General features: G+C 40.3%; 1 protein-coding gene across 1 annotated transcript in view; it reads left to right on the plus strand.

The window, feature by feature from the left end:
- The window catches only part of LOC101986976 (25-hydroxycholesterol 7-alpha-hydroxylase), a 170,168-nt gene that overhangs the window by 57,500 nt on the left and 86,238 nt on the right, over positions 1 to 26,430 (plus strand). The gene's annotated exons all lie outside the window — the stretch shown is intronic.

A 26,430-nucleotide genomic window follows, 5' to 3' on the forward strand; every position in this document is an offset into this window, starting at 1 on the left:
TTCAAAAACAGAAAATGAAGTGGCAATAACACATGAAACATTATCAAAGAAGACTACATTTATCTTGCAGCAAGGTTTGTGGCGACACTTGCATTCTGTTAATGGCAGAAAACTTGCCTCAGGCAGGCCAGCTTGTTTGTGTTCTGAGATCCAGTTTCCACGTGTTAATATCACAACTTCCAGATAAGTGTTTTCTTTTAAAAGAATTCAAATGTATTGATATTTTTGTCCTTTTGGTGCTATTTCTGTAGAATAGTGAATTTCTAATTTTGGAGTCTTAGGGTTTGAATTTCAAGAAGATTCTACATTGCAGAAGAGGAGCCAGCCGGAGTAGCTACACATGCTGCTTCTGCTTTCCGATGCCTCTGGTTGCTGCTTCCGGCTATGATTCCTTAACTGTCACTCCGTGCCAGTCCTGTGCTGCAGGCTCTTTCTTTTAATCCCTGAAAGAACAGTGATGAGAAGGACAACAACAGAACAGAAGAGGAAATTAAGGACTGGCCATGAAATTAGTTTTAAGGTATTTATGAAAATGAAATATAGCCACCAAGACAGAAATAATTCTTAATCTGCTGTATTGAAAGTGCTACAATAAGACAATTAGCACATGCTACATTGCACATTGTAAATTGCAATTAGCGTTGTTGATTTGATGACTGAATTGATGGCCTTCTGAGAAAGACGTATTTGGAAAATTCAGATCAAATTCAACTTTTCTAAACAAAAAGAATATCACAAGAATATTTAAAAATTAGAATGAGTGTCTCATTTCTGTCTTACTGAAAGGCAATAAAGCATTCAAGTTGAGTAAGGGAAAGATGGGCTGGGCGGAGCCAACAGCTGCTGGGAAGAACCTCAGCTTCCACTGGGCTTTTGGAAGGCTGAGTTTCTGTAAGAACTTCAGTGATGGGGAACTGCAATATTGAGGGCCAGAGTCTAGTTAGAACTTGTCCTGAACTGTCTTCAGCCCTCTTAATAGTCACTTTTTGTTCATCTCTGTATGTGACCAACACCTTTCTGACTAACAAGTGAACTATTTTGGAATTATTTATTTAATAGACCAGTGATGTCCAGCAACAAAAGCTAAGAATGTAGTCAAGTAGTATCTAAAGGCCTTTAAAAGAGATATACCTACTTAGTTGTAACCCATGTCCCTGATGTTTCTACCAACATATTTGAAAAATGGCTTGATTTGTGACTGCCATTTCTGTTACTGTGAAAGCTTCATAACCCTGCTGCCACACTGGACATGCAATTGGGAGTGATGTGATTCTGTGTGTCGGGGCATGGTGACTCCTATTCTTCTCCTGAGTAAATTGCTTCCTATCCCCTTTGCAATGAGAGCGATGTGACTTGCCCCAACAGTGCCCAATGTAGCTGGGCCTGCAAGAACCTTTTCCTGCAAGCTTTGACCACCTTCTCTAAGACAGTGTCTCATTGCAGGAAGGGACTGATGATAAAACCAACCTGGCCAGGTGGTCTTTCCTTGGCCCCGTATCTTCTCTGTGAGTGCCCTGATGGGCTACTGTGGTGACTGTATTAGATAAGGGGACCACCAGCTAGGACCAGTGCCCAGAAGTTCATGCCATGAGATCCTTTCACGGATCAGTAGGTTGTGTAGGGTGAGAGATGCTTGGGTTTCAAAGGTTGCTATCCCAAGATGTTCTAAAAATCTCTGTGCCGAGCCGGTAGGAGTGACGATGGGTAGTAGCCTCTCCACAGTTTTTCTAAGGAGTAAACTTTGAATACTTTGAAAATGGGACTTTTTCTCATTCCTTTGCTTCATTCAGTTACAAAGATACTTAACCTCTTAAAAGATTGGGATAAGAGTGAGTCATCTGTCATGTACTCGCCTCTCTCTGTGCAGCTTGTGGTAGTGGTGGAAAAGGGGCTTGATGACGGCAGGAAAGATTTTGCAGATTTGTTCTTTAAGATCATGTAGTTTTCCGGTTTTAAATTAGAAATTAGATACTTCTAAAGTTCAGATACTTCCTTCTAGTTGAACTCCTTTAGAGATTTAAATGATTTTAAACATGAAATTAAGATTTCATCTTTTTATGCGCAATTTATGTATTAATTATATTATGCATATAAATTTAATATGGAATCACATGAATTAAAACATGCTTGCAAGCTTTACCTACATTTTTAAAGCACTCGTCTTTCCATATTGTTTGTTTAAAGAAAAACTTACTGTCTTGCTGCCATGGTCATTCACTGTGGATGTACAGTTATCTATCAGTAGGTTTCTGAAAGTAAGGGAGTAATTGTCCTAACAAATATAAAGCACTATCAGGGTTGACAGAAAAAAAAATTGTCTCTGAGGTGGGAGAAACTGAGACTGTGTGGGGCGTTGATGATAGAAAGACAAACTCATGCTTATGTGCTGCCCCTGCAGTATTTCCTCCATTAGTGTGAAATGACGGGCATTTGACCCTGTGAGATAAACCTGTTGAAAATGACCCAAACTAAAGGTGACTAAGGGGTCAAAGGACAAGGGAAATCAAAAGTCAAAGTGAGTTCAGGAGGTCAGGAATACTTTGTTGCTACTGGACTTTGAAAATTAATGTTTGAAAATACAGTTGGTTCTCCATATCTCCATATCTGCAGTTTTGCACTCAGGAATACAAACTGAAAATATTGTTTAAAAAACTATATGTGTGATGTTTTATAAAATGTTGTAATGAAATCTCCTCTTTTGTACAGCTAACATATTACTTCTTATTTTTAAACTTTATTTTTACTAAGCATATACATTTTCCTTCTCGGCATTCCCCAAACAAAATATGGCATAACAACTTTTTTGTATTGTATTAGGTATAATAAATGATTTGGGAATTATTTAACTTCTGTAGCTAGATATGCTAGGTTATATAGAAATAGTACACAATCACCCTAGTGATTTGGACATCCACGAGTCTTGGTACTTGTGTTGTGGTCTTTGGCAAAATGCCCCACTGACATTCAAACAATAGAGGGCCTCTGACTTGGCTCCAGAGAATCTGAGTTTATTTGCAAGGTGATTAATTGCAGAGTTTCTGAACTGGCCGAAGGTTCGCTGACACTGCCTTCACAGCTAGTACAAGGAAATGGTGTGATTCCAGAGTCACAAGGGCGGGTTCCCAGAACAGAGCAACCCAGGAAGTGCGGTCTATATAAATGCCCTGTGTTGAAATGTCACCCCCAGCCAAATGAACTGGCACCGAGCTTGATGCCTCCTGCACAAAAATGTCCACTGAGTACTGTGGCATGACACACCAGTCATGAATGCAGACATGTAAATATCCCAAGTAGTCTAATATGAGATGAAGCTGTGCTTGAGAAATAAGTCAGCCCAGTGAAAATAACTCAGGAGTGAATTTGCGATACTACTGTTTCATTCTCACCAGTCTCAAGGGCTTTCTGCGAGAGAACTAAGTTCATGTTTCCTTTTTCTGGTTTCGTCTTTGAAAGGCTATATATTATTCATAATCTTTATGTCTTTTCTTAAGCTTGTTACCTGAATTATGGTCACATCTAAATTAGCTCTGAAAACTCTCAGTTTTATTATGTTTGAGAGTGCCTTAAGTCTTTATAAGATATTAGGATAATAATTATAAGAAATATCCCATACTTTTATAAAAAATCCTAGTCATTCTAGATGACTAGATGTCAATAATTTTTTCATCATTCTACTAGTATATTTATATACATTTTGAATATAAATGTAGACATAATATAAGCAACTAGATGTAATATAAACAATATATTTGATTCTACATTTCTATACGTATGTTCATATGATTATAAGATTTTTTCAGTTTCATATCTTCTCTTTCAAATTCATATAATTCAGAAATATCTAATAAATAAGACACAAGGTAGAAATATGGAGATCTAAATATCAAATGTATTGTTGTTCCAACTGGTCAGAAAAATGAGGTATGGCATTTGAAAGGGCTTATGGGATATTCTCTCTTTCTACTCGTGGATAAGAATGTGATCTTTCACTTTCATGCCCCACTCACCTGCCATCTTTTCCTCTGCTCTCCTGGACTCTCTTCTGGAACTACAAGTCAAATAAACTCTTCCATAAGTGGCTTTGATCTGAGTCATGATATTTTATTATAGCAAGAGAAAGAAAAATAGGAAATATTATATATACATGTACCTTCAATAATAGAGAATGCTTGAATTCTTATTTTAAAATACTATGAATTTCCACTAGAAAATTAATTCAGAAAAATAATGTTTAGTTTAAATGTTATTATGACAGTTCCTACAGCCATAGACAAGAAAGGAAAAATATCTTTATGACAGCATGAAATATGAACTTGCAGAACTCTCTCAGAAACTCTAGCTAAGCTTATTATTGCCAGTTTAAAAGTATCATTTCACTGGCTCACAATAACCACAAAATAATTTGGCTCATTTGACTGTGTTTACATATATTTTGTTCTTTTTTTTTTTTCGAGACAGGGTTTCTCTGTAGCTTTAGTACCTGTCCCGGAACTAGCTCTTGTAGACCAGGCTGGCCTCGAACTCTCTGAGATCCGCCTGCCTCTGCCTCCCGAGTGCTTAAAGGTGTGCACCACCACTGCCCGGCAATTTTGTTCTTTTTTATCTTTCATGGAAGCTTTGCAAATGAACCAGCATTTTATTATATTGATAATCATGTTATTATTAATATTATAATATTTGAATTATAAATTACTACTGTTGTTATTAACAACAGTATGTTATGTATTATTTTATTATGTTATCATTTATTATCATTTTATTGTATTATTATTGAAAATATTTTCACTTACTGTGAAGCACTCAATATACATCGCTGGATCACTCACTGGGAGGACGTTATAGGGCATAAAGAATAAACTCAAAACCTGGAATTCTGATGCCAACATTATATATACTAAATATTTTATTATTGTCTTGATGGATTCTCATGGGAGACTACTTTCCTTAACAGTTTCATGCACAAACAAAAGTGTATTTGCTTTTGCAGAATGCCAAAGGAAAGCAGCCAGGTGTTGTCTGTAAGTGAGAATGTAACAAGTCTCATGTCGCGTAGGGTTCCTGGTAGCTACAGTGAAGACAAAGGAGAGAGAGGAAAATGCTATGGTTTTACTCTTTTTTTGAGTTTAGTTTTGAAAATCTTTAGAAAAAAAATCAAAACCTAGAACAATGTAAAACAAATACATTAATAAAATATTAGTTAAGTGACCCTCCAGTGTAACCTGCTATGCTAGTCATTTGGGAAACCTTATTTGAGATGACAGGTGAGTTCTATCCCCAGTGTGAGCTTTTGATTATAAGTTTGCAAGTGTATTTGCAAGTGGCAATAGTCAATAAAGTATATCAGGTATTTGTTTACTTAAAAGAAAGGACGATGGGCCAGCTTGTGGGATGAATTGATTTTGACACTCTGGACCCAAATGGTAACCTCTGACCTTCATATGTGGTTTTAAAATTCAGAAAGAAAACAAAAGGAAGTGAGGGAAAGAAGGGAAAGAAGAAATACCTGTCTGGTTTGATGTCTGCGCTATGTAGTAAGTCCCAAGTAAGTTTGGCCTGCACTTTTAAATGAGAAGGAACCTGGACATGACCTGTACAAATCAGAGATCTGATCGACTTTTAGTTGTCACAGTCTGTGGCCATCAGCTAAGCAAGCATACCAGGACATATTAGACCCTGGAATTTGGAAAATACTGTTAGCTCCCATCTCCATCTTGTTGACTTCCCTAGCAACCATCAGGACTGAAGGAAAATGAACTTCATCTAGAGTGGGAGTTTCTTTGTGCCACTTCTACACTCTTTTATTCCTCGAAGATTTGTTAGCTGTACAGATATGCGGTGCAGCTATACTGATACTCAGTGCAGCTGTACAGATACACAGTACAGTTGTGCAGATATGCAGTGCAGGTGTAGTTATGCAGTGCATCTGGATAGATACTCAGTGCAGGTGTACCTATATCCATTGCAGCTGTGCAGATATGCAGGAAACTATAAAGATATACAGTGCAGTGATGCAGTTATATATGCAGTCAAGCTGGACAGGTATATGCAGTGCAGCTGTACAGATACACAATGCAGCTGTACAGATATGCAGCATAGCTGTACACATAAGCAGTGGAGCTGTACAGGTATATACAGGGCAGCTGTACAGATTTGCAGTGCAGCTGTACAGTTACACAGTGCAGCTGTGCAGATATGCACTACAGCTGTACAGATATGTGGTGCAGCTCTACTGTAGATATGTTTTGAGTTCTTTAGCTGCAGGTTTTTTTTTTTTCTAGACAGGGTTTCTCTGTGGCTTTGGAGCCTGTCCTGGAACTAGCTCTTGTAGACCAGGCTGGCCTCGAACTCACAGAGATCCGCCGTAGTTGCAGTTTTTAAATGGATGCTAATATGGTCTTTGTTTCTTTTCTATGTTGTGATAAAATACCATGATCAGGGCAACTTATATAAGAAAACATTTAATTTAAGGCCCAAAGTTCCAGAGAATTATCATCCATGACCATCATCATGGGGAGCCTGGCAGCAGGCAGGCAGACATGGTCTCGAGTAGTAACTGGGAGTTCACAGTTTTACCCACAAGCAGGTGGGAGAGACACTCTGGGAATGGCACTAGTCTCTTAGAACCTCAAAGCCCAGCCCCTGTCACACACCTCCTCTAAAAGGCCACACCTCCCAATCCTTCTCAAATAGGTCCACCATCGGGGGACAAATATTCAAACATATGATCATGTAGAAAAGTTTCATTCAAATCACTACAAACGTGTTAATGTTTAAAGCTGAGCTATTGAGATTTTCTATTACCAATTCTGTAAGTTACAGGAGGACATAGATGGACTAACTGATTACTCAGTTGCAATGATTCCATGAAATTCCTGTTTCTGCTTTTAATAGAAATATAAATTTCCTCTGTAAGAAAACTTCCCCAGTAACAGTGGTCTTGGCTCTTGTTTTCTGTGTGCCAGGGAGAGCTGTTGCCATGTTACCTAAGGGATGGAATTCAGAGGAAAGCCCTGACCCTAGCAGGGAAAGCTTAAGAAACGACTCGGGTTTTTTTAAACTTGCCAGTGATGCAGGGTAGACTCTTTGTTGTAACGACCACTTTGTCATTGTTTTACTGTGCTGATGGGGATGTCCCAGTCCTCACTAATGGCAATGATAGCAGCATGAGGGCCCTTGTTTTCTCCGTGGTCTTGAAGCACCCAAAGGTTTGTGCTAGAGTTTTCATCAGAAAGCAGACAAGGGGGAACCGTACTTGTTAAACCTTTGACAATTAATTCTACCACATTACAATAAGGGACCTGTTTTCCGAGGTCCATAATATGATGCTTAAATTGTGAATAAGTTTTCAAGGACACTGGGGGAAATGGTGCTTTGAAAATAGCTCCCTAAAGTGGGTATAAAAAAAAGCACCTAAAGTTCAAACTTTCCTTCAGTCTGATCACCTTCAGCATGTTTCACTCAGGGGTTTATATTTACCTTTATCATGAACTCTAACTTCAGCTTCAACCCTACACCCTCAAATTTTCCTTAACTAAGGTAAAGGTTTCAGCTTAACATGATCTATTTGCTTTAAAGGCAATTTTTACAGAATGTTAGTTCAGAAAGAAATCTTCCTTTTAAAAACATTCACAGAGGAGTCTCCAAAGAATACTTGGGAATGGCTGAGTACTGTAAGCATGTGCTGGGGACGATCACGTGTTGTCTGAAACAATCCATGGCTGCAAAGATCAGTCACAAAGGCAGTCTCTTTTTGGGATTCGGCAAATGGGTGTGGAGCAGTTGTCTTTGCCGTAGCATTTAGAGTACAGCTGGGGTAGCCTCTGCACAGAGTTGTGATTCTATCAGAGACAATTGTTAACTGTTCTTAGCACACACAGTCATTCACAAGAACCCTCCATCATTGCATTTCAGTTCTGCCTTTCTTTCTTTCTTTCTTTCTTTCTTTCTTTCTTTCTTTCTTTCTTTCTTTCTTTCTTCCTTCCTTCCTTTCCTTCCTTCCTTTCTTCCTTCTTTCTCTCTTTCTTTCTTTCTTTCTTTCTTTCTTTCTTTCTTTCTTTCTTTCTTTCAAGATTGACAAAGACTCAATTTTAAATCTGCTACATTTCCTAAGTGTTATAGACTAGGATTTAATTACATTTAATTAGGGGGGGTCGTAATGTTGTTTTTATTTTTTTCAGCAGTTCATCCTTGTAAGTGCCTAATAAAAATGATTCTTATGTAATTGAAGGTATTAGGCTCAGTGTAGGCCTTCTGTGTTATAGTGAGCGATTGTTAAATACAGAGAGTTTATTTATACATGGCAAAGTTAAGTTCTCAAAATATTAAAATACCATGTTCCTGACTTTGACTGCTCTGGCTGAATTACTATATCATCTTGGTACTTTCTAGCATTTTCTGAGCAATTAATGAAACAGTTATGATGGCTCTAAAAGGATGTAATTGGAAAAGAAAGATGACCGGGAGTGGATGAAATTCTTAATTAATCTTTCACTGTTAAATTGTGCCAAATTAATCAAGTATATTGCCTACACCAAAGGCAACTACACTTACACATCTCACTCTTATCTTTCACGAAGCCATATATTAAAAATTAATTTCTAATTTAAAAGTATATTTAACTATAAAACCATCCTTTCTAAATAACTTTATTAACTCTTTCCCCAAAATATCTTATAAGATTTCATGTTAAAGAAAGGGCTTTGTGCTTGGTATTTTGAGATTTTGGAGGGGATAGGCATGGATATGTATTTTCTTCTTATGGATAATCTTCTTTGACAGATACGATTCATTTACTTACTAGTTGATTTCATTAATTTGTTCAATACATATTCATAAAAATGCTATTTGAGGTGCTGAGAACGAGTGTGAAAAAATCACAATAGCAATGTTCTGGTATGAGAGTAAGCAGTGAGTGAAGTAGATTCTAATCATGTTGTATATAAATACTCTTAGAGCATTCAAAAAATCATGGAAGGTGATTACCCCTTCAACAAACTGTTTTGAATAGTGCATTCACTTGCCCCTGGTTCTTGCTCTATTATTTATCACCATCACACACCAAAGCAGTGACATACAGTCTCCCAAACACACTCGTTCGTGCTGTGCTTCTCCGCTGGAAGGTTGCCACTTTTACCTCTGCAGGAACTGGACGTGAGTTAGGGTCCCTTAGCTTTCTGCCCAATTCCTAGGTTGTGAACCATCACCCTGTCTGTGATATTTAATTACTGAATAGGGCTTGGAGATAAATGTCATAATTAGTTCAATGCAAGGTGCTTAATGGGTTTAATACAATCAGTACACCTATGTAGTTAATTCTCCTGCCCCCCCCCACACACACATAGTCAACAAACTATTGATTCAACCAGTTAAGTAGAGGTTGTATGACAGACATAGCCTGTATGGTAACATAAAATGAGTTTATTATTTAGTCAGATATTTTGTTAAGGTGAGTTCACTGAGCTGTGGAACACTTGAAGATAAGCATGTAACATCTTCCTCACAGTTGCAAGATGCTGAAAAACTATTGCCTTGAGTATAAGAGTTGAAGAAGATGCTTTGGTAATGCAATGCGGGGACCCTGTTTATCTTACTACTTGGCATCCTGAGAATATAAGAAGCTTTTTAATAACATTAAGATGCACACATGACATACCCTTCTTAGAATCAATGGAATAAGGTTATATCACTTCCTGAAAGTTGTCTGTGTTCTCAGAAGTACTGTATTCTTAAACCCTCAGGAAAAATACATAGAATGTTACTCATCAAGAAAGACAAGTTGCTCAAACAAACAGTATTCTGTGGATCAAATTAAATTCACTGGGATGAGTGAGATGAATATCTGTAGTCTGTAGGTGTTATTGATATATCCGATTTAAATAATAGGCTAAATTTTTGGCTTTAGTCGAATGAGTAAATTTGGCTAAAATCTTTCCTAGAACAGGCTGGCAATACAATGAAAGTGGCTGTGGCAGAATCAGGAGATAATCTGTTTAATGTCTTGATATGAAAACTTAAATGAGTTTCATTTCTTCGTGTTAAAGATAACCTCTGGCTTTCTCCTTTTAAATAGAAGTGTATCTTTGAGATCTAATATGTCATATTCCTAACCAACTTATTGTGGGTTATTTCTTATTTTTTTCTCCTGACCAGAAATATAGAAAGAGAAGCCCATAAAACATAAAGGAGAACACCACAAGACTTAAGTCCTCAGAAATTGAGAAGGTCCTTCTATAATCAAAATCATTCACTTCTGTAATTATTTTTACGGGAAATGTTGCCCAATCAATAAAAACTGCTTTTTCCTCTTAGGAAACAGACTTTGCAATAATTTTTCATGTTTACCTAAAGATTCCAAAACATACTCTTTTGTTACAGAGAACAGCACTTGACCAATTAAAATGACGACCCATGCTAATTACATTTGTTTTCTGAGTGTTTGTCAATCTTCTTCCCTTTCTGGATGTAGCTAGTAATCCAGCAGCTGCTTCTGCAGGTGGTTTGGGATGGTGTATTTCCAGGTGTTTGGCTTCTACCTGGCAGGATGTAACATTAATCCAGGAGAGAGCTGCCGGTCATGATGGCCTCTTGGCTATCGGCGTGTTGTTGATTCCTTTTACAGAGTCCTCAAAATAGGATTTTACAGTGTCATTAAATGTAACTTACATTAAAGAAGAATCAAACAATCTGACGCGTGAGAGCTGGCCAGTTTTATCAGAGTTGAGTATGTGCTTGTTGCAGAAGATGTCTGTGCTTTGGTTGCGTTGTTAAGGAATTCAAGTAAACGAGGATAATTTATCTTAGAAACTGGGTTGTTGTTTTTCTCTTTTTCAATGGAAGCTGCTTTGTTCAGAACGTACTCTAGCCTTCTGTTTCAAAACAGAATGAGAGTTTTAAGAGATGGATGTTGTTACTGTTGATAAAAATAGGAGGTAAAGCTGCTGACCCTTCTCGAGGCCTCTTCCACCCGTCTCCAGACACAGTGACATTGGCACAGACAGGGGTTGTCACCCAGAAATTTATAGCTTATTCCCATCTCTTCATAAATTGACTAAGATTTTTGAAAGGAAAAATATATAGGTGTATAAAATAGCCAGTTACAGGTCGTGTTCTATTTAGCCCTTGATTGAAATGTATTGCTCCTTAGTATCTTTTAGCAATGAAAATTATAATATGGAAGAGAGATTAGAATGAAATTATCATGGCTAGGAGGCATTTACTCAGTGGTGGCAGCCACATAAACCTGGGTCCCGAGAATGATGATAATGCATTAGGTTCTGCATGCCCGATATTATTGCCACGCATTATGTATGTTTCATTTATACTATTTCGCACACACCAGCAACGCTGACAGATAGGTAATTACTCTCTGCGCCAATGAGCAGTTATCAGCACTGCCGCTGTTTATTGCTGGAGTGAAGTGCGCTTGTCAGTCAAGGTCACTTGTTCGGGTGTCCTCCTTAATAGTTCATTGGCAGTTGCTGAACTTTGCACACGGATCTCCCTGCATGGCCCCTGGAGGTTACTTTACCGTATTTCTACTGTAAGCGGGCTCTGACTTGTGTTTATCACCCTAATTGATAAAAAAAGTAACTCAAAGAAAGATGTGGAAAAAAACATATTTATCTAGGCAGCTGGTCCCAGGAGAAATTTCATAATGAGTGGCCCAAAGGAGGTGCCTTTAGCACCAGGCCTGTTGGGCTGGCACCTGCCAACAGCCTAAATAAAAATTTCTAGGAAGATTTCATTTTATAACGTTAGCCTTAATTTCGGCCACTGATGGATACAGACACAGTGTCACAACGAGGGCCGGTGGCACATTTGCTCCCCTAGAGGTGCTGCCATCTATATCCTTCCTGTACTGCACACAGGTTAATTTCATTCTTTGTACTGATGCAATGGACAAAATCCATTTGGCTTGACTTCCAGACCGTCGCGTTTATTTTTTAGATATGTGCCATCAACTCTTCCCTTACTATAAAAATACTATTAGTCTAACGCTGGCCCTCCTCTTTGTGTGGAAACATTAGCCGTCTTCCAAAATGAGCATTGTACAGTGCAGTCCTGAGACTTTAAATACATTCAATGTCATTGTGCTGATCCCATGCAGCCTGTAATTTCATCTGTTACAAAATAAAAGAGAATGGCTGGGTCTTTTTTATTTTTGTTTGTTAGCTACAGTGCTTTATTAGAAACTGGAATAACCTTTAGGGTATAATAATTTATCCAGTCAAGATAACTGGAGCTATTTCCTTAAGCCTGTGATCAGCTTGAGTTTGTGTGTTGAGAGATTTATATTGTCGTTGCTTATTACCAAAGAAACAGTTAAAAGGGATTTATGGCAGTGCACGTTATGTATGTGTCTGGAATTTTTGTGTGTTTAACTTCTCTCCTCGCCTATCTCTGTTTCCTTTTTCCCCCTCTCTTAACATTATTGTCAAACAGAGAGACTATCTATACCTACAATTAAATGCAAATTTATTCAGGCATTTAGGCAGAATCATATTCATTCATTAAACCAAATGATTCCTTTATTTGAAAAAAATATATCAGCACATGGCAATATGACACTCCGCTTACAAGAGACTCTAGTTCTCTGTCAGTGCAGGAGTTTACTATTTTATTATTAAAAGATTAAACTGTTGCAAAAGGTGCCTGGTGACTGTGAAGGCTTTAGTTAATTTGATTATGCTCATAAAAATGGAATTTAATTCCGTAGCAGCCACCGAATCTTATGCCTGGCAGAGTGGTTGCAATGTATGTCTGGCCTGATCTTGTCCTGGGAGAGACTGGATTTGGCTTTTGAGTCAGGCTAGGAAGAAAGAGATGAGCCGTGCAGATCAGCGGTGATCTCAGGTTAACACCATGCCACGACATTTTCAAAATGTGTCCCCTTCTTAGTTCTTAGTTACCAGAATGTTACAAAGAAAGGGTTTTGATCTCATGTAGATAGCATAGCATTAATTACCCTGACACTAATTAAACTGCATCAAACAAATACCACCGTGTTCCTCAGGGGGACAACAGAAGGCAGTTTAAAATAATTACTGGAGCTTCATGCATGTGTGAAGTTTTCATTACTCTTAGGACATAAGCAAAAGAGATTTGATATCATTAAAATAGCCACCCTTTAGTGATTGCAACACCATCACCAAAAACAGTGACTAAAATTTCCTTGAGCATATTGATGTCTAAATAGGAGTGGCTTCACTTCTTGCGAGTGGTAAGTTTTTCTTAAGAATTGGAAGTCTGTGAAGCAGGAACAGGTGTTGCAGTCACATTCTGGTATGATTATGTATTAGCTTATGTTTGTCAGACCGTTTCATTAACCACCCACTGCTATCACATACACATATACTTTGTTCTTTCTGAACCATGAAATGAAAAGCGTCTATCTTCCCCAATGCTGGCTATCAATGTAAATGAGGGAAAAAGGCTTATCACCAATCATGGCGGCCATAAGGCCCCCCCACCTCTGTGCCCTTACGGGTAATAAACATCTTTTCCTAAGTAGGAAAGAAAATGCACTGAGTTCTCCCTCCAGGAAGGCATGCTGTTCTTGCCCGGATTTCATAGTCCTAGATGGCCTTTGCTGCACACTGTCGATGCATTGCAGGGGACCATTGTTCCCTCTCTTGAAACCAGATGTGGTTGTTAGCTTTTAAATATTTTGCCCTTGATGAGGTAAGCAACCTGTTCTGGTCACAGAATGTTTTGAGCCACCTGGTCTCTGGGAGACTGTGGTAGAAAGGGCTGATGTCAAGTTGCTCAATCTCAGGTAAAGGAAAGGCCAAAGAGATATTGCAAGGGACCTTATCACTATATCAGGGACAGTTGTAGTGACTGCAGAAACTGTCACCTTGTGTGTGTGCATGTGTATGTGTGTGTATCTGTGTGTGTTTGTACATGTGTGTGTGTGTGTGTGTGTGTGTGTTATAGTCTCTGCCCACAAGCCCAGCTCACCCCCAGACTTGTCCTCAAAAGGATATATGTCAAGTAGCAGGAATCAGGCTACCTGGGTTCTAGCACCAGGTGCCAGCCATTGACCAGTGGTCACTTTGAGACTTCTGTAGTATGTATTTTATCCAGTGAATGACTTTGAGTGCAGTTGTGGAGGCTGCTGAAAGTGCTGTGTGTTGTAAGCCATTTCTTTATTTTTTTTACTTCCTTCTGAAAGCAACAATTTAAGAAAATTATGCATCATAGGGGTTTTCCATTGGTTTTAAAAAATTAAAATAATACCAAATATTTTAGGAAACTAATGCTGAATTGCTGTTTTATAATTATTACACTAAGCAAATGGGGAAAAATTCAAAGCTGAGTGTAACAGAATAAGAAGTAATGAATCCAGTTGTAGGATTTGATGTGTGTAAAAAAAAAATACTTTTGTTCTGTGATAGCCAGATGGTTTGTCCTATTTTGGGCAGATAGTATCTTCATAATTCTTTCTTGAATGTCAGTGGTTTTAACTGGCAGACAGTAATGACTATTAGAATTTTCCTTCTTTCTGGATGATCTAAAGTATATTTTTGAACATTTGGATGATCATACTGTACAACATGAAATTTTTTTTATTACGCTTAGCTCATACTCAAAATAGTGTTTATATAATTTTTTAACAAACCTCTAAAAATGAACAGTTCTTTTGACATGATGTTGACAGAAGTCACTTTGATCTAGTTTAGAGTCATGAATTTTCTGTCTGTTCCATTCTTCCTGGGGCTCCGTCAACTCAGACGTCCTGGTCTGTCATTTTGAAACTCTCTGTGAAAGCCTTGACAGATAGAGGTTTTGACAGGTGCTGGACATTGGCAGCAATTCCGAATAAGCCGTATACATTTCTCCAGGTGAAGTGACAAGACGTCTAAAAGCATCAGAGGAGCCGAGCAGGCTTCGATCATATCGAATATTCCAAGGCAAGTCTCTATTTATGTTCTGTAGCTCAGCATGATGGGGTGGCTAAGATGGAAAATCCTGTCAGAATCTGAGATGAGCGGGTGTTGGCTAATTTATGAGTGGCCATGATACTGAGAACACAGGAGCCGATGACAATCCTGATATTTGTATCCAGTGACTAGTGGCAATGACCATGTCATACAGTGAGTCCCTAAAACTACAAAATCATATCCAGTGTTTACTGTTTGAGAAATTCTGCTTGTTGCAAAGCTGCTTTCTCTTGCTATCTTTTGAATCCATGCTCAAAGTTCCAATAAAAGACACCCAGTTGGCTCTAATTTCACCTGCTCACAAGCCCTTCGTTTTTCAGACATGACACTGCCTGTCATCCTTTATGTACCCTTTCAAGGGCCGAAGACCACATAAACATTATCTGCGTCTTGAGTTTGTTGTTCTTCTCATATAATTATTTGAGGTCTGCACTCACTCAAGAAACAGCTGTTGAAAGTTGAGTGGGATGGAAATGGCACAGCCTGGAGACGTTCTTGTTCACTCCGTCAGCTCCCTGCTGATGTGATCCCAACTGGCAGGGTAGGGTGGTAAATTCAGCTTCTTTGACAGCTATCGGCACTACTGACCAGTGATTTGGGGTTTTTTAGCGAGGGAAAGGAAGGGTAGGAAAGAATTCCATTAGTTCAGGGTTTTTCCCCTGCTGCTGGAGCAAAGCTTCTGCCAACAGCCATCGAAATCAACACCATGTCCCTGTGCTCTGTTGACCGAGGTCACACCAACATCTGGCCCCACTGTCTGCTACTTTCAGGCTCTTTGTTGGGAAGTATCTGCTGTGAATTCTTTCTCAACGTCTCTTTGATTTGTCTGAGAGTAAAAAGAAGCTCCTTTTACTCAGTGAATGCTGAGATTATTTTTAAAATATTATTTCAGAAGAGGACACTGGAACTGGTCAGATTTCTTTACTGTCTTCCTCCCTCATTTTAATCCTTTAAGTGGAAAGTTGCATTATTTTTGGCATGGACACATGGTCTGAGGTGGAACCTCTCTAGACACACGCACACACAAACACACACTTGCACATGCACACACACACACACATACACATGGAGTCTACGACACATACAAAAACACACGGAGTTCATGTATGTAGAAGCACCTAGCCCAGTAAGCTGGTCCAGTAAGCCTGGACCTGTCTTTCTTGGCCAGATGTTAAAGACTGAAGAATGCAACGCCACTGTTCTTATGTTTCTATTTGCTTTATGTTCACTTGAGAGTCCATGTTGCTGTCCTTTGCCTCTTTTTCTGGCATGCGAATCAATAGCAGGGATTTCATGCATCTTCTTTCATCCAGTTTGGAAACTACAAGGCAGTTTGGGAATGTGGAGTCACTTCAGGACGTGTGTTGGAAAATACAATCAACCACCTTTACCCAGTTGGGACCCTGGAATGCAGCCAGGAGTTGAACAGCCAGTCTTCAACAGGAGATAAGTATCCCTGGATACTATTAACTTGGGTTCTCTTAAGTTCTTCTGCCCTTTACCCTGAAAAATGGAGTTCAAACTCAACAAATATGAGTGCTTCTTCCACTCCTGGCTCCATTCCTATAGAATGGGCAGGCAAAATTGGACAAGGGTTCATCTCAGTGCTTACCATCTGGGTTGATAAGAAGGGATTAAATTTTTTATGTCATAAAACCTCAATTTTCCAAGCATGTGTGACATTCTCTAGATGTTTGCAACTCACAGTAGTACTTACATGTAGGCTTAACTGCAGTCTCTCATAGTCATGATCATAACAGGATCTTAACACTACTGCAAGCCAAATGCCAGAACTTTTAGGGAAGCCATTAGACCACATTGTCCAGCACCTCTCTCAGAGCCTGCCCTGCAGTGCCTATTCCTGCTGGGAACCTCTGATTGTATTCTGTCTCTATTGTTCTACTGGCAAGTTCCTTCACCATAGGAGAAATGAAAACTGCAGATAAAACAGGTTTCTTTTTCAGTGTGATTTAATTTTGACTAAGACAGAAATGTATTTTTATAGTGTTTGTCACAAATTTCAAAACACTATTTACTAATTTGGCTTTGTTTGCTCTTCCCCAAACCTTATAAATGTATAAGAAGCAGAGAATTGTTGAACTCTTAAGTCTACCATAACTAGGAGAGCCTGGGGATCAGAAATTGGCTGATATTTTGATAATTACTAATTTTAATCTCTCATTTTCATTTTGTAAAACAATTCTCTGATAGTTCAACCAGCTACCAAATGCTTCTCTAGGTGTTGAAATAATCAACAGAATGTCAAACAATGTAAACCTCCCAAGAAGGATCTAGACAAATGGGATGGAGGCAATCGGAGATCATGCTGAGCTGTAGACCACACGGGAATGGGGTGACCAAAGCAAGGCCCCTCTCCGGCACAGTAGTGGAATTTCCTGATCTTTTTTTTTTTTTTTTTTTTTGCTAATGCTTTGACTTGGGGCAAAATCATTTGTGTGCCGTGGTTCTCAGCATTTTGTTGTTCTGCAGAAAAGATTTTAAAATTAGCCGGTGAAAATAACTTTTACATGCAGTTGTCACCTTTTTCTTCGCTGTTTAGAACTTTCACACATTATCACCCTTAATTGGGTTAAATGTTTTCATGTTGAATAAAGTTTCCTTTTCAGGCAGCAGGTCTCCGAACCTGAAGAATGGCCCATTCTTTTTCAGGAGAGCATCAGTTTGTGTTAACAGCTACTAATCATTATCCTATTCAAGAATTCGATAGTGTATCTTCTTTTTCTGAATACTTGTCATTTTTATCATCTCATACTCAGAAAAAAATTATCTCATCTCTAATAAACTATCAAAATTATAAATTGTATCTAAACCTTTTTTATGTATATGCATATATATATACATACTGTATACATTTTAACAACTTACGAATACAATCTAAATTTTCTGCTTTGAATATTTATAGTTGTCTTATTTAAAGTAATTTAAAAATATGTACTTAATTTTGCATTTCCCTTTGAAAACATCCTAATTAGAAAAGATCGCCCTTTTTTGGTAACGGAGAACTTACATGTTATTTCTTTGACCACTAGAGGGAGTGTGCATTGTCAGGAAAGCCAGAAGCCCACGGGAAAAGGTTGCTTGGTCTGGTTGAGAACATAGGTAATGTATCCATTGTCTGTCCAGGACACGATATGCATACAGAGAACCGTGATAATGACAGTTAATTTTATCAGGCACATTATTTTTTAAAAGAAAATTTGAGACTTTCTGTTGTTGTTGTTGTCTTTAAAAATGTACAACTTTCAAAGGACGACCAACTTAAAGCGCTGCCTGGAAATGAAGACTCGGCCAAAAGAAGGCTCAAGGAGAGAAATCAGTGCTACCTGGTGGCTGTTTGTCATTTAGAAATGGAAACTTCCCCTCACAGTGCCGCGCGTAGGCAGCAGCTGTGCCTCCTGCTTCCCGACCTGCTGAGGCGTCACCCCTCCAACCCTTAGGGACTTCGAGGGTGAGAGGGTAATCGTGTCTCATGTTTGGTCAGTCCTCGGCCCCTCTTTTGAGACTGCCGAACAAGTGGCTTTGTGTGCCTTGCGATCACGGAGACCGTTTATAAATGAGGAACCCGACTGAAAACACCTGCTCGGTACACCTCAGCTTGGAGGAAGCAGGGCGGATGGGGCAGCCTTTCCGGTCTCAAAGTGCCTGGCTCCAGCCTGCAGTTTAACAGCGAACAACAAACATGTTTGCTTTCCACAGCCCGGGTTGCCTGTAATGTCTTGCCTTACTCATCCTTACATTAGCTTCCATTCCCTTCTGGGTTGTTTCCCCGTTGACCTTGAGCTTGGAAATCAGCCAGCGCGCCATGAATAATGCGTGATCAAAACTCACGTTTGCAAACACAATATACACTTGCACACTTGTCTTTTACAGTTGCGCTTCGATCCCGGTGCCTTTCAAATTATAGAAGGTTATTCCATTATTCCAGTACAGCGCATCCCGACTGTCTGTAGCAGCTCTCTCCAGGAATCGGTTCTCTAATTTCTTTACCAATTTGCTGAGGACCAAAATTTCCTTAATTTCAATAAAATCAAATGACTAGAAAAGTGAGATAAAAAGCACTTAAAATACTATCCAATTATACTATATTATATTAGCCAAATAAAACGATTCTGTAGTTGCTGTGGGAGTTTCTGTGCCTTCATCAAAGGGCTGGTCACTAGTAACCTGAAACTAACTAGTCAGTAGACGTTAGAGACCACAGGCCTGTGGCCATCTCATACATATTTCTATATGTGCAAGGCTTTGTGTACTTGCAATGATTCCACCTTTCTCTTAAAGTGATATTTAGTTTTCTTGAGTTCTCTTGAAATATATATATATTCTAAGTTCATTGTCAACCCATTGTGTGTGTGTGTGTGTGTGTGTGTGTGTCTGTGTGTGTATGGTGTTTTTTTAAATTCATCTCCACTCTATCCCTAACTTTAATTACATGATCGTTCTCATTCTTGTTTTAAAAGGTAGATGACATATCAGAATCATTTTTTAAAAGAGGAAAGGATTGTTTAAATGCCTCATTTAAAGATAGTGCCATTTTTTTTTCAGTGAAATTTTTTAGAACTGTGAGCCTCAGCTTGAAGGTCAGGATAAACAGAGTCCAGGCCCTGAGAATTCAGTGACCCACGCCACTGTCCATCCTAGATATCACAACATGTGCACGGATACGCCAACATTTATGAGTCCATACATGACCACAAACATGCACACATATGTGTATGCACATGCATGAGTACACAAATACATGCCTGCATGTGTGTATACATGTATGCATATGTGAATGTGACTGTACATGTTCATGTACATGCATGTGTGCTCCAATGCATGCAGGTGCTCACATGTTCCAAATGCCTGGCACTTGGTTGTCTCTCTCTAGGCACTGTTAGGCCTTCAGGCTCTGCATGACAGTCCCCACCATCCTGGCTACACCCCAGGAATGATTGTAATGGAGCTTTCTTTGGGGAACAGATTTCAAATGAGATCACAGGTTATTGCCCTGGGAGCAAAAAGCAGGCGGCCTTCATGCTGTGGCACTTGGCAGAACCTCATCCTCCCCAGCCTCTTCAGTCCCCAAGGAGACAGATTTGAACAGTTTGACTTCAAAAATGAAGCTCTGAAAATGGAAGCAAATGCATGTCTCTCCCCCTGGCTTGTTGGAAAACGCTATTATTAATCCCCAAAAGAGTAACGAGGGCTTGAGAACATTGGGAACAGCATGGGACCTCATTCATCTATGCACATACACATTTGAACATGTATCGAGTTCTTTCACAGTGTTTGCTGCTGGCTGTGCATAGCATAGGCAAAACAAACAACAAGAAATCCAAAGTGTACGTCTTCAATTTCATGGAAAAAAACTTAGATAATAGCTGGAGATGAAGAAATGGTATCCAAGGACATGTCCCTCCTCGGTTGTATTTGAACTTGTACCCAGTGTGAGAAAGTCAGGAAGAAAGGGTAGCATTGGAATCCATCTTTACTTTTAGACCTGTGAGCCTCTCGGTTCCCTGGGATTGGACTAACACGTTCTCAGACATGTCTCTGGTCATCTTCTATTGGCCTTTGTGATGACTAAGCTTGTGCTGTGGAGGGAAGTGTTCAGCAGGCTGGAGTGTGGCCCACGCTCCATTTCCATGCATCCGGGCCTGAGTCAACTTGCTGTAGTCTAAGCAACTGAGTTGACCAGTAAGTTGACATCAACCACCCACAAGGGAATGGAACACATACACTTAGAGAGTCTCAAAAGAGACAGAGACGAATGTGACTGTCTGCTTATTTACAGTTGAGGGTGAATAATTCCGGAGTTTAGTTAGTTCATGTAGTAATCAGCAATTGCCTTATTAGTGTGGAGAGGACCTACAGTTTACATTGTTCTTCCAGAGACTGATTCACCGGCGACACTGAAGCAAAGAGAAGTCCACAGTCCTGTGGCTCTTTGAGGCAGGCTTCACTGTCAATGCACCTTGTATTCACCACTCTGAATTGTTTCCTTATGTTTTGCCAACTAGAGGCCTCAGTTAATGCTAATTCACTGGAATATTTTTGAGATAGAATCTGGAAAGTACTCCACACTTTCCAAAATGGAGACTTTCGCTGAATGGCACAGTGTAGCGCTCTGGTCTTTCTCTGTGTCTCCATAATAAGCACAGAAAGCTTGAGAGTCTTGATCAGGAAAGGTACTCTGAGTCAAGGGTCATAGACTATAAGCTTTGCTTAGATCCTCCTCGCTCTGCTGATGTGTGAGGTTAAACAGGAGAGCAGAAAGGCTCTGCCCAACCTCAAAACTGACAACCCCATGACTGCTGCTACAGAGGCCAGGCTTAGCTCCTCGGTCCAAGTGACATGGATGGCAATGGAGAGCCTGAGGAAACCTATGACAGTCAGTGTTGACAAGGACTTTGGAGGTTAATCACACCCCACCCCAGCCACCACTGCCTCATGGGCACTTCTGTGTGCCTTTTGAATGTGTGGATGTGTGTTTGTGTGCACAGAAGCTTCTGTCCTTGGCATTCTGTCTTTATTTTTTTGTTGTTTTTGTTTTTGTTTTTTCAAGACAGGGTTTCTCTGTAGCTTTGGAGTTTGTTCTAGAACTAGCTTTTGTAGACCAGGCTGGCCTCGAACTCACAGAAATATACCCACCTCAGCCTCTGAGTGCTGGGATTAAGGCATGAGCCAGCCACCACTGCTCCACTGGTAGTCTGTCTTTAAACACTGGACAGAGGCCTTCTCCCTGCTTCCCCGTCCCCCCTCCCCTCCTCTTCCCTGTCCTCTTTTTTCAAACTATTTGAAGAGCTATGTCACTAAGCCACTGTAACATACCAAAACTACATTACCTGCTTCATGATTGAATTTATTTAATGCTTGTTTGTGTGTGTATGTTTAACATAGAAAACAACAGTCCTGGCTGAAAGGGAACATCTGGAAGTGTCTGCACCCACAGTCATAGACACAGCTAAAGTGTGAGAAGCAGGATCCTGCGGGGAGACATTGTGCGCTCTTTGAAATTGACTTCAGGTATCATCAAGTAAAACAAGTTTCACTGGATATATTGTCCTACTGTCCCCTCCTCCTTGAGTTTTATTAGATGCTACTACTTTATTTATTTTCAGATTAGTTGAGAATTTCATAGATGATCACACCGCATTGCCAGATTTCTATGCCTCCTGTGTCCCTTCACTGTTCTCCAGATAGAGTCACAGTGCATAGCAGTCTGGCCTGAAACTTGCGATTCTCCTCTTTCAAATTTGGGAAAGACTAGCAGATCCTACTTGTTTTCTGCAGTGTTTTGTAAGTATGGCAGGAAAAGATAGTTCAGATTACAGGAGTCATGAAAATACTTGGTGGCAAAGTACCCTAGAAGGTCAAATTTCCCGTTTTCTCCTAAAATATGCCATAGTCTGGGTTTGTTCATTATTTTGAATAGACCATTAACATAGGAAAATAATGGTATTAAGTATTGCTTTTCATGTGATTCTACAGTGTTGGGGTCCAAACCCAGGACTGTGCACATACCAAAAAAGCTTTCTACTTCTGAACCACAACCCCAAGCACTCGGTTTTTTGAGTCAGGTTCTCCTCTGTGTTCCAGGACTGCCTGAAACAGACAATCTTCTTGCCTCAACTCTCAGGTGCTGGGTCAAGAGTCGGGCGTCACCGTGTCAAATGCTGGCTGATTCTGCAGAGTGCCCAGCACTGAGAACTTCTTTCAGGATTTGAAAGAGTCAAGATGTGATTTTCCTTTTATGCAAACATGAATTTTGACAGGGAAGCACACAACCTATTCCCCTCTTGAAGCCTTTTCCAAAGAACAGGGTTACCATCTAAAACTAGAGTCCTATACAGTAATTGCTCAGCAGGACTCTGGGTAGCTAGGAATCATAAGTGAATCAGAGAAGCAATGGCAGTTTCAATTACCTGTCCCACTTCGAAAGCAACAAGGAGAAATAAGATCACCATGCTATTTGTGATGGGCGTGTACTTTCAATAAGGGCTTACATAGGACATTGTGAGTGTAGCCTTCATTTGAATTTCTATAGACAGATTTAAATAATTTAGTTCAAAGGAGATGCTTTAGGAGCTGGAGAGGTGGTTCAGTGGTTAAGAGTAGCTGGTGCTCTTCTGGAGGACCTGGATTCTATTCCCAGCACCCACTGGCAGCTCCCAACTCTCTGTTAGCTCCAGTCCTGGATATCTGGCGCCCTCTTCTGGCCTCCATAGGCATCAGGCACTCATTCAGTACACTTACATACTTACAGGGCAAAGGAAATACACATAATAGTGCAAATATTTTTTTCAACGGATGCTTTGTATTTGCTGACAATGCTTTTGAACGATAAAAGATTGCAGCTACTTATAAAACTAACATTAAGAAATAATGCACATATCTTAAACATAACAGCAAGTATCTCAGAGTTTATTTTTTCAAGTGACCAGTATTTGGCCCTGGCACTGAGACCAGAATCCCCAGACCTGGCTGATAGCCCAAGTGGAGAGGGGTGCATGGTGAGCCCCTCCCAGGGTCCCTACTGTCACAAGAGGGGGAAGTGCACCTTAGGCCTCTCCCAGGGCCTTTATTGTCAGTGTATCTTCAAAGTCTAGAATCAGACCTGGCACACACTTTATGTTATGTAATAATTTATTGCTAAATAAGAAAATACAAATGAAGGAAAAGGAGGGAAGAGAGGACCTGAAATGGAGCCCCTCCCGGAGCCAGTTTAAATGCTTCATGTAGTAACTGTAGACTCTGTAGCCACAGGCTCTGAAGCTTTGCTTAAAGAGACGACCAAAGAGTAGAAGCTGCTGGCAGGGCCAGTGGTCCAGCCTGTGCACTGGGTTTCCTGTATAGCTGTTTGATGATGACATTACCAGATGCCTGCTGAGTCAGGAAGTGGATTTGATGCTGGCTACTGGGACTTCAGGCAGAGGAGACAATGGCTGAGCATCATCTCTCAGTGCCCCGTGTGTTTATTCAGATTGTCACACAGCATGGGAGGACGCTGCAATCCAGGACATAAACTGGGAGGAAACAGGATGCATAGGACTAGCACTGATGTCCGATGATGGATTAGCACTGTCTCAAATCCAGAAGAGCTGGCTCAGACTAAGTAGAGTCTTGTGAACAACCTTGTGTGATGGCAGAATATGAGAGAGGCTACAGTGAAAGTCATCCACTGCTTCTCTCTGCTTTTACGGTGCTGAAACCAGCTGGAGTTCTTCCCTAGCTCTGGAAAGTAGCGCGGGCATAATAAATGCTCAGAAGCTTGCAGTTGTCCGCGTGGTTTGTTGGAAGGAAAGCAAGTTCTGCGTACCTGTTACGCACCATGTGCTTTGAAATACTATTATACCTTTTGTTTCATTTGCAAGATTTTAAGGCTTTTCAAATGACTAAAAATATCACTGAGTGTAAAATTCAGTCTTTCCCTTGTGTGGCACAGGCCTTACAAGGGTGTGGAATACTATTCCTGTCAATACAAAAAAAAAAAAATATTAGCAGTCCACTCCTCTCATCCCTACTGTCTACTTTCTGTTTCTGTGGATTTGCCTGTTGTGGACATGAAATGAAAATGGAGTCACAAGTCACACATCCCTCTGAGCCTGTTTTCACTTAGTCTAACAGTTTTCAAGGCTTGCCCTTGCTGTGTAGCTCACATCAATGTTTCATCTCTTTTTAACAGCTCAGTAGCATTTCGCCATGCATTTCTTCACTCATAGGGTTGTATCTTATTGTCTTTATGGCTGGCCACTTTGAACAACAATTCCGATATGAGTTTTATGTATACCTTTTTCTATGGATGCCTGTTTTCAATTGGGTGGATAACTAGAAGCAGAGTTGCTGAGTCATTTGGTAATTCTGTGTTTAGATTTTTGAAGATCTGCCAGAATATGTTTCGCAGTGGCTGCACTATTCTACATTCGCGCTAGCCGTGTAAGTGGGCTATTATTTCCCCCATATCCTTGCCAACACTCGTCACTGTCTGCTAATAGTAGCAGCATCGTGCTGTCACTATGACAATAAACACCTTCTCGTGTATTTGCTGGTCAGCTCTACAATTTCTGTAGAAATGTGTCTAAAAGTAATGTTTTTTGTTGTTTTGCAAAACTCTGGATTGTCTCGGAGACAAATACTAAGTACTCAAAAGTTGGGTGTGAATGAGGAGCAGAAGGAGGAAGAACATGAGCAAGGAAGTCAGGACCACGAGGGGTGCACCCACCCACTGAGACAGTGGAGCTGATCTATTGGGAGCTCAGCACGGCCAGCTGGACTGTGACTGAAAAAGCATGGGATAAAACCGGACTCTCTGAACATGGCGAACAATGAGGGCTGATGAGAAGCCAAGGACAATGGCACGGGGTTTTGATCCTACTTCATGTTCTGGCTTTGTGGGAGCCTAGCCGGTTTGGATGTTCACCTTCTCTAGACATGGACGGAGGGGGGAGGACCTTGGACTTTCCACAGGGCAGGGAACCCTGATTGCCTTTGGATTGGAGAGGGAGGGGGAGAGGAATGGGGAGAGGGGGAGAAGGGTGGGAGGAAGGGGAGGTAAATGGGAGGCTGGGAGGAGGCGGAAACTTTTTTTTTCTTTTTCTCAATAAAAAAATTTTAAAAAAAAAAGTTGGGTGTGGTGATAGACACCTGATATCCCAACACCCAGGAGGCTGAGACAAGAGGTTTGGGAGTTTGATGTCAGATTCGGATATGTAGTGAAACTCTGCTGTTAAAACGTACCTTGCCTGCTCCCTAGAAACTCAGACCCTACAAGGACTGTCACGTATATGTAGCCAAGTATGTGTCTTTTTAGTTTCTTCAGATTCTGTAAGAGTACCATTCTCCTGTAAGAAGACAGGTCTGTGAAGTTTCCATTATACTCGGACAGGGTCCTTCCTGCAGCATAACCTGCCTGTGCCCACAGGCAGTGCTTGTCATAGATAACCTCTCCCTGAAAGGGGTGTTTTCCTGTGCATAGAATGGGTATCTCTAGAAGCAACGTTTTGATCAAAGAGCAACAATGGCTTTGTTCTTTCCAAGCATTTTAACAAAGTGGCTCAGCTTGGCTTAGCACTGGCCCTGTGCTGTCCTGGAGCGCTGAATGGATATGGACAGGTTAATTGTTGTACATGTGTCAGGAGGCAGTTTTACCGAGTCTGAAACATGTCCTTTTGGAGGGAGGCTCATGAGGCCCAAGAAACTTACAGGACTCCAGGCAGAGTTTGTGCACACAATAATTGCCTGTGGAAGAAGGCACATTCTTCAGTGATCCCTGCAAGATGTGTAGGCATCTTAGGGATGCAGCTTTCACTCCAGGCTGGGGCAGGCTTGGCAGTGCTGCAGTTTCCACGGTTCAGTAAGTAACCTCAACCAGCTCCTCCATCTGCTAAGATAGACTTGGATTGAACTGTTCTTTGGGTGTGTCTTTGTCCTCTCTATCAGGGGTTAATTTTAGAAAGAAAAAAAAAACAAACAAAGAACTCCTGAG

Source organism: Microtus ochrogaster, linkage group LG5, assembly GCF_000317375.1.
Source record: "Microtus ochrogaster isolate Prairie Vole_2 linkage group LG5, MicOch1.0, whole genome shotgun sequence".
Classification (NCBI taxonomy): domain Eukaryota; kingdom Metazoa; phylum Chordata; class Mammalia; order Rodentia; family Cricetidae; genus Microtus; species Microtus ochrogaster.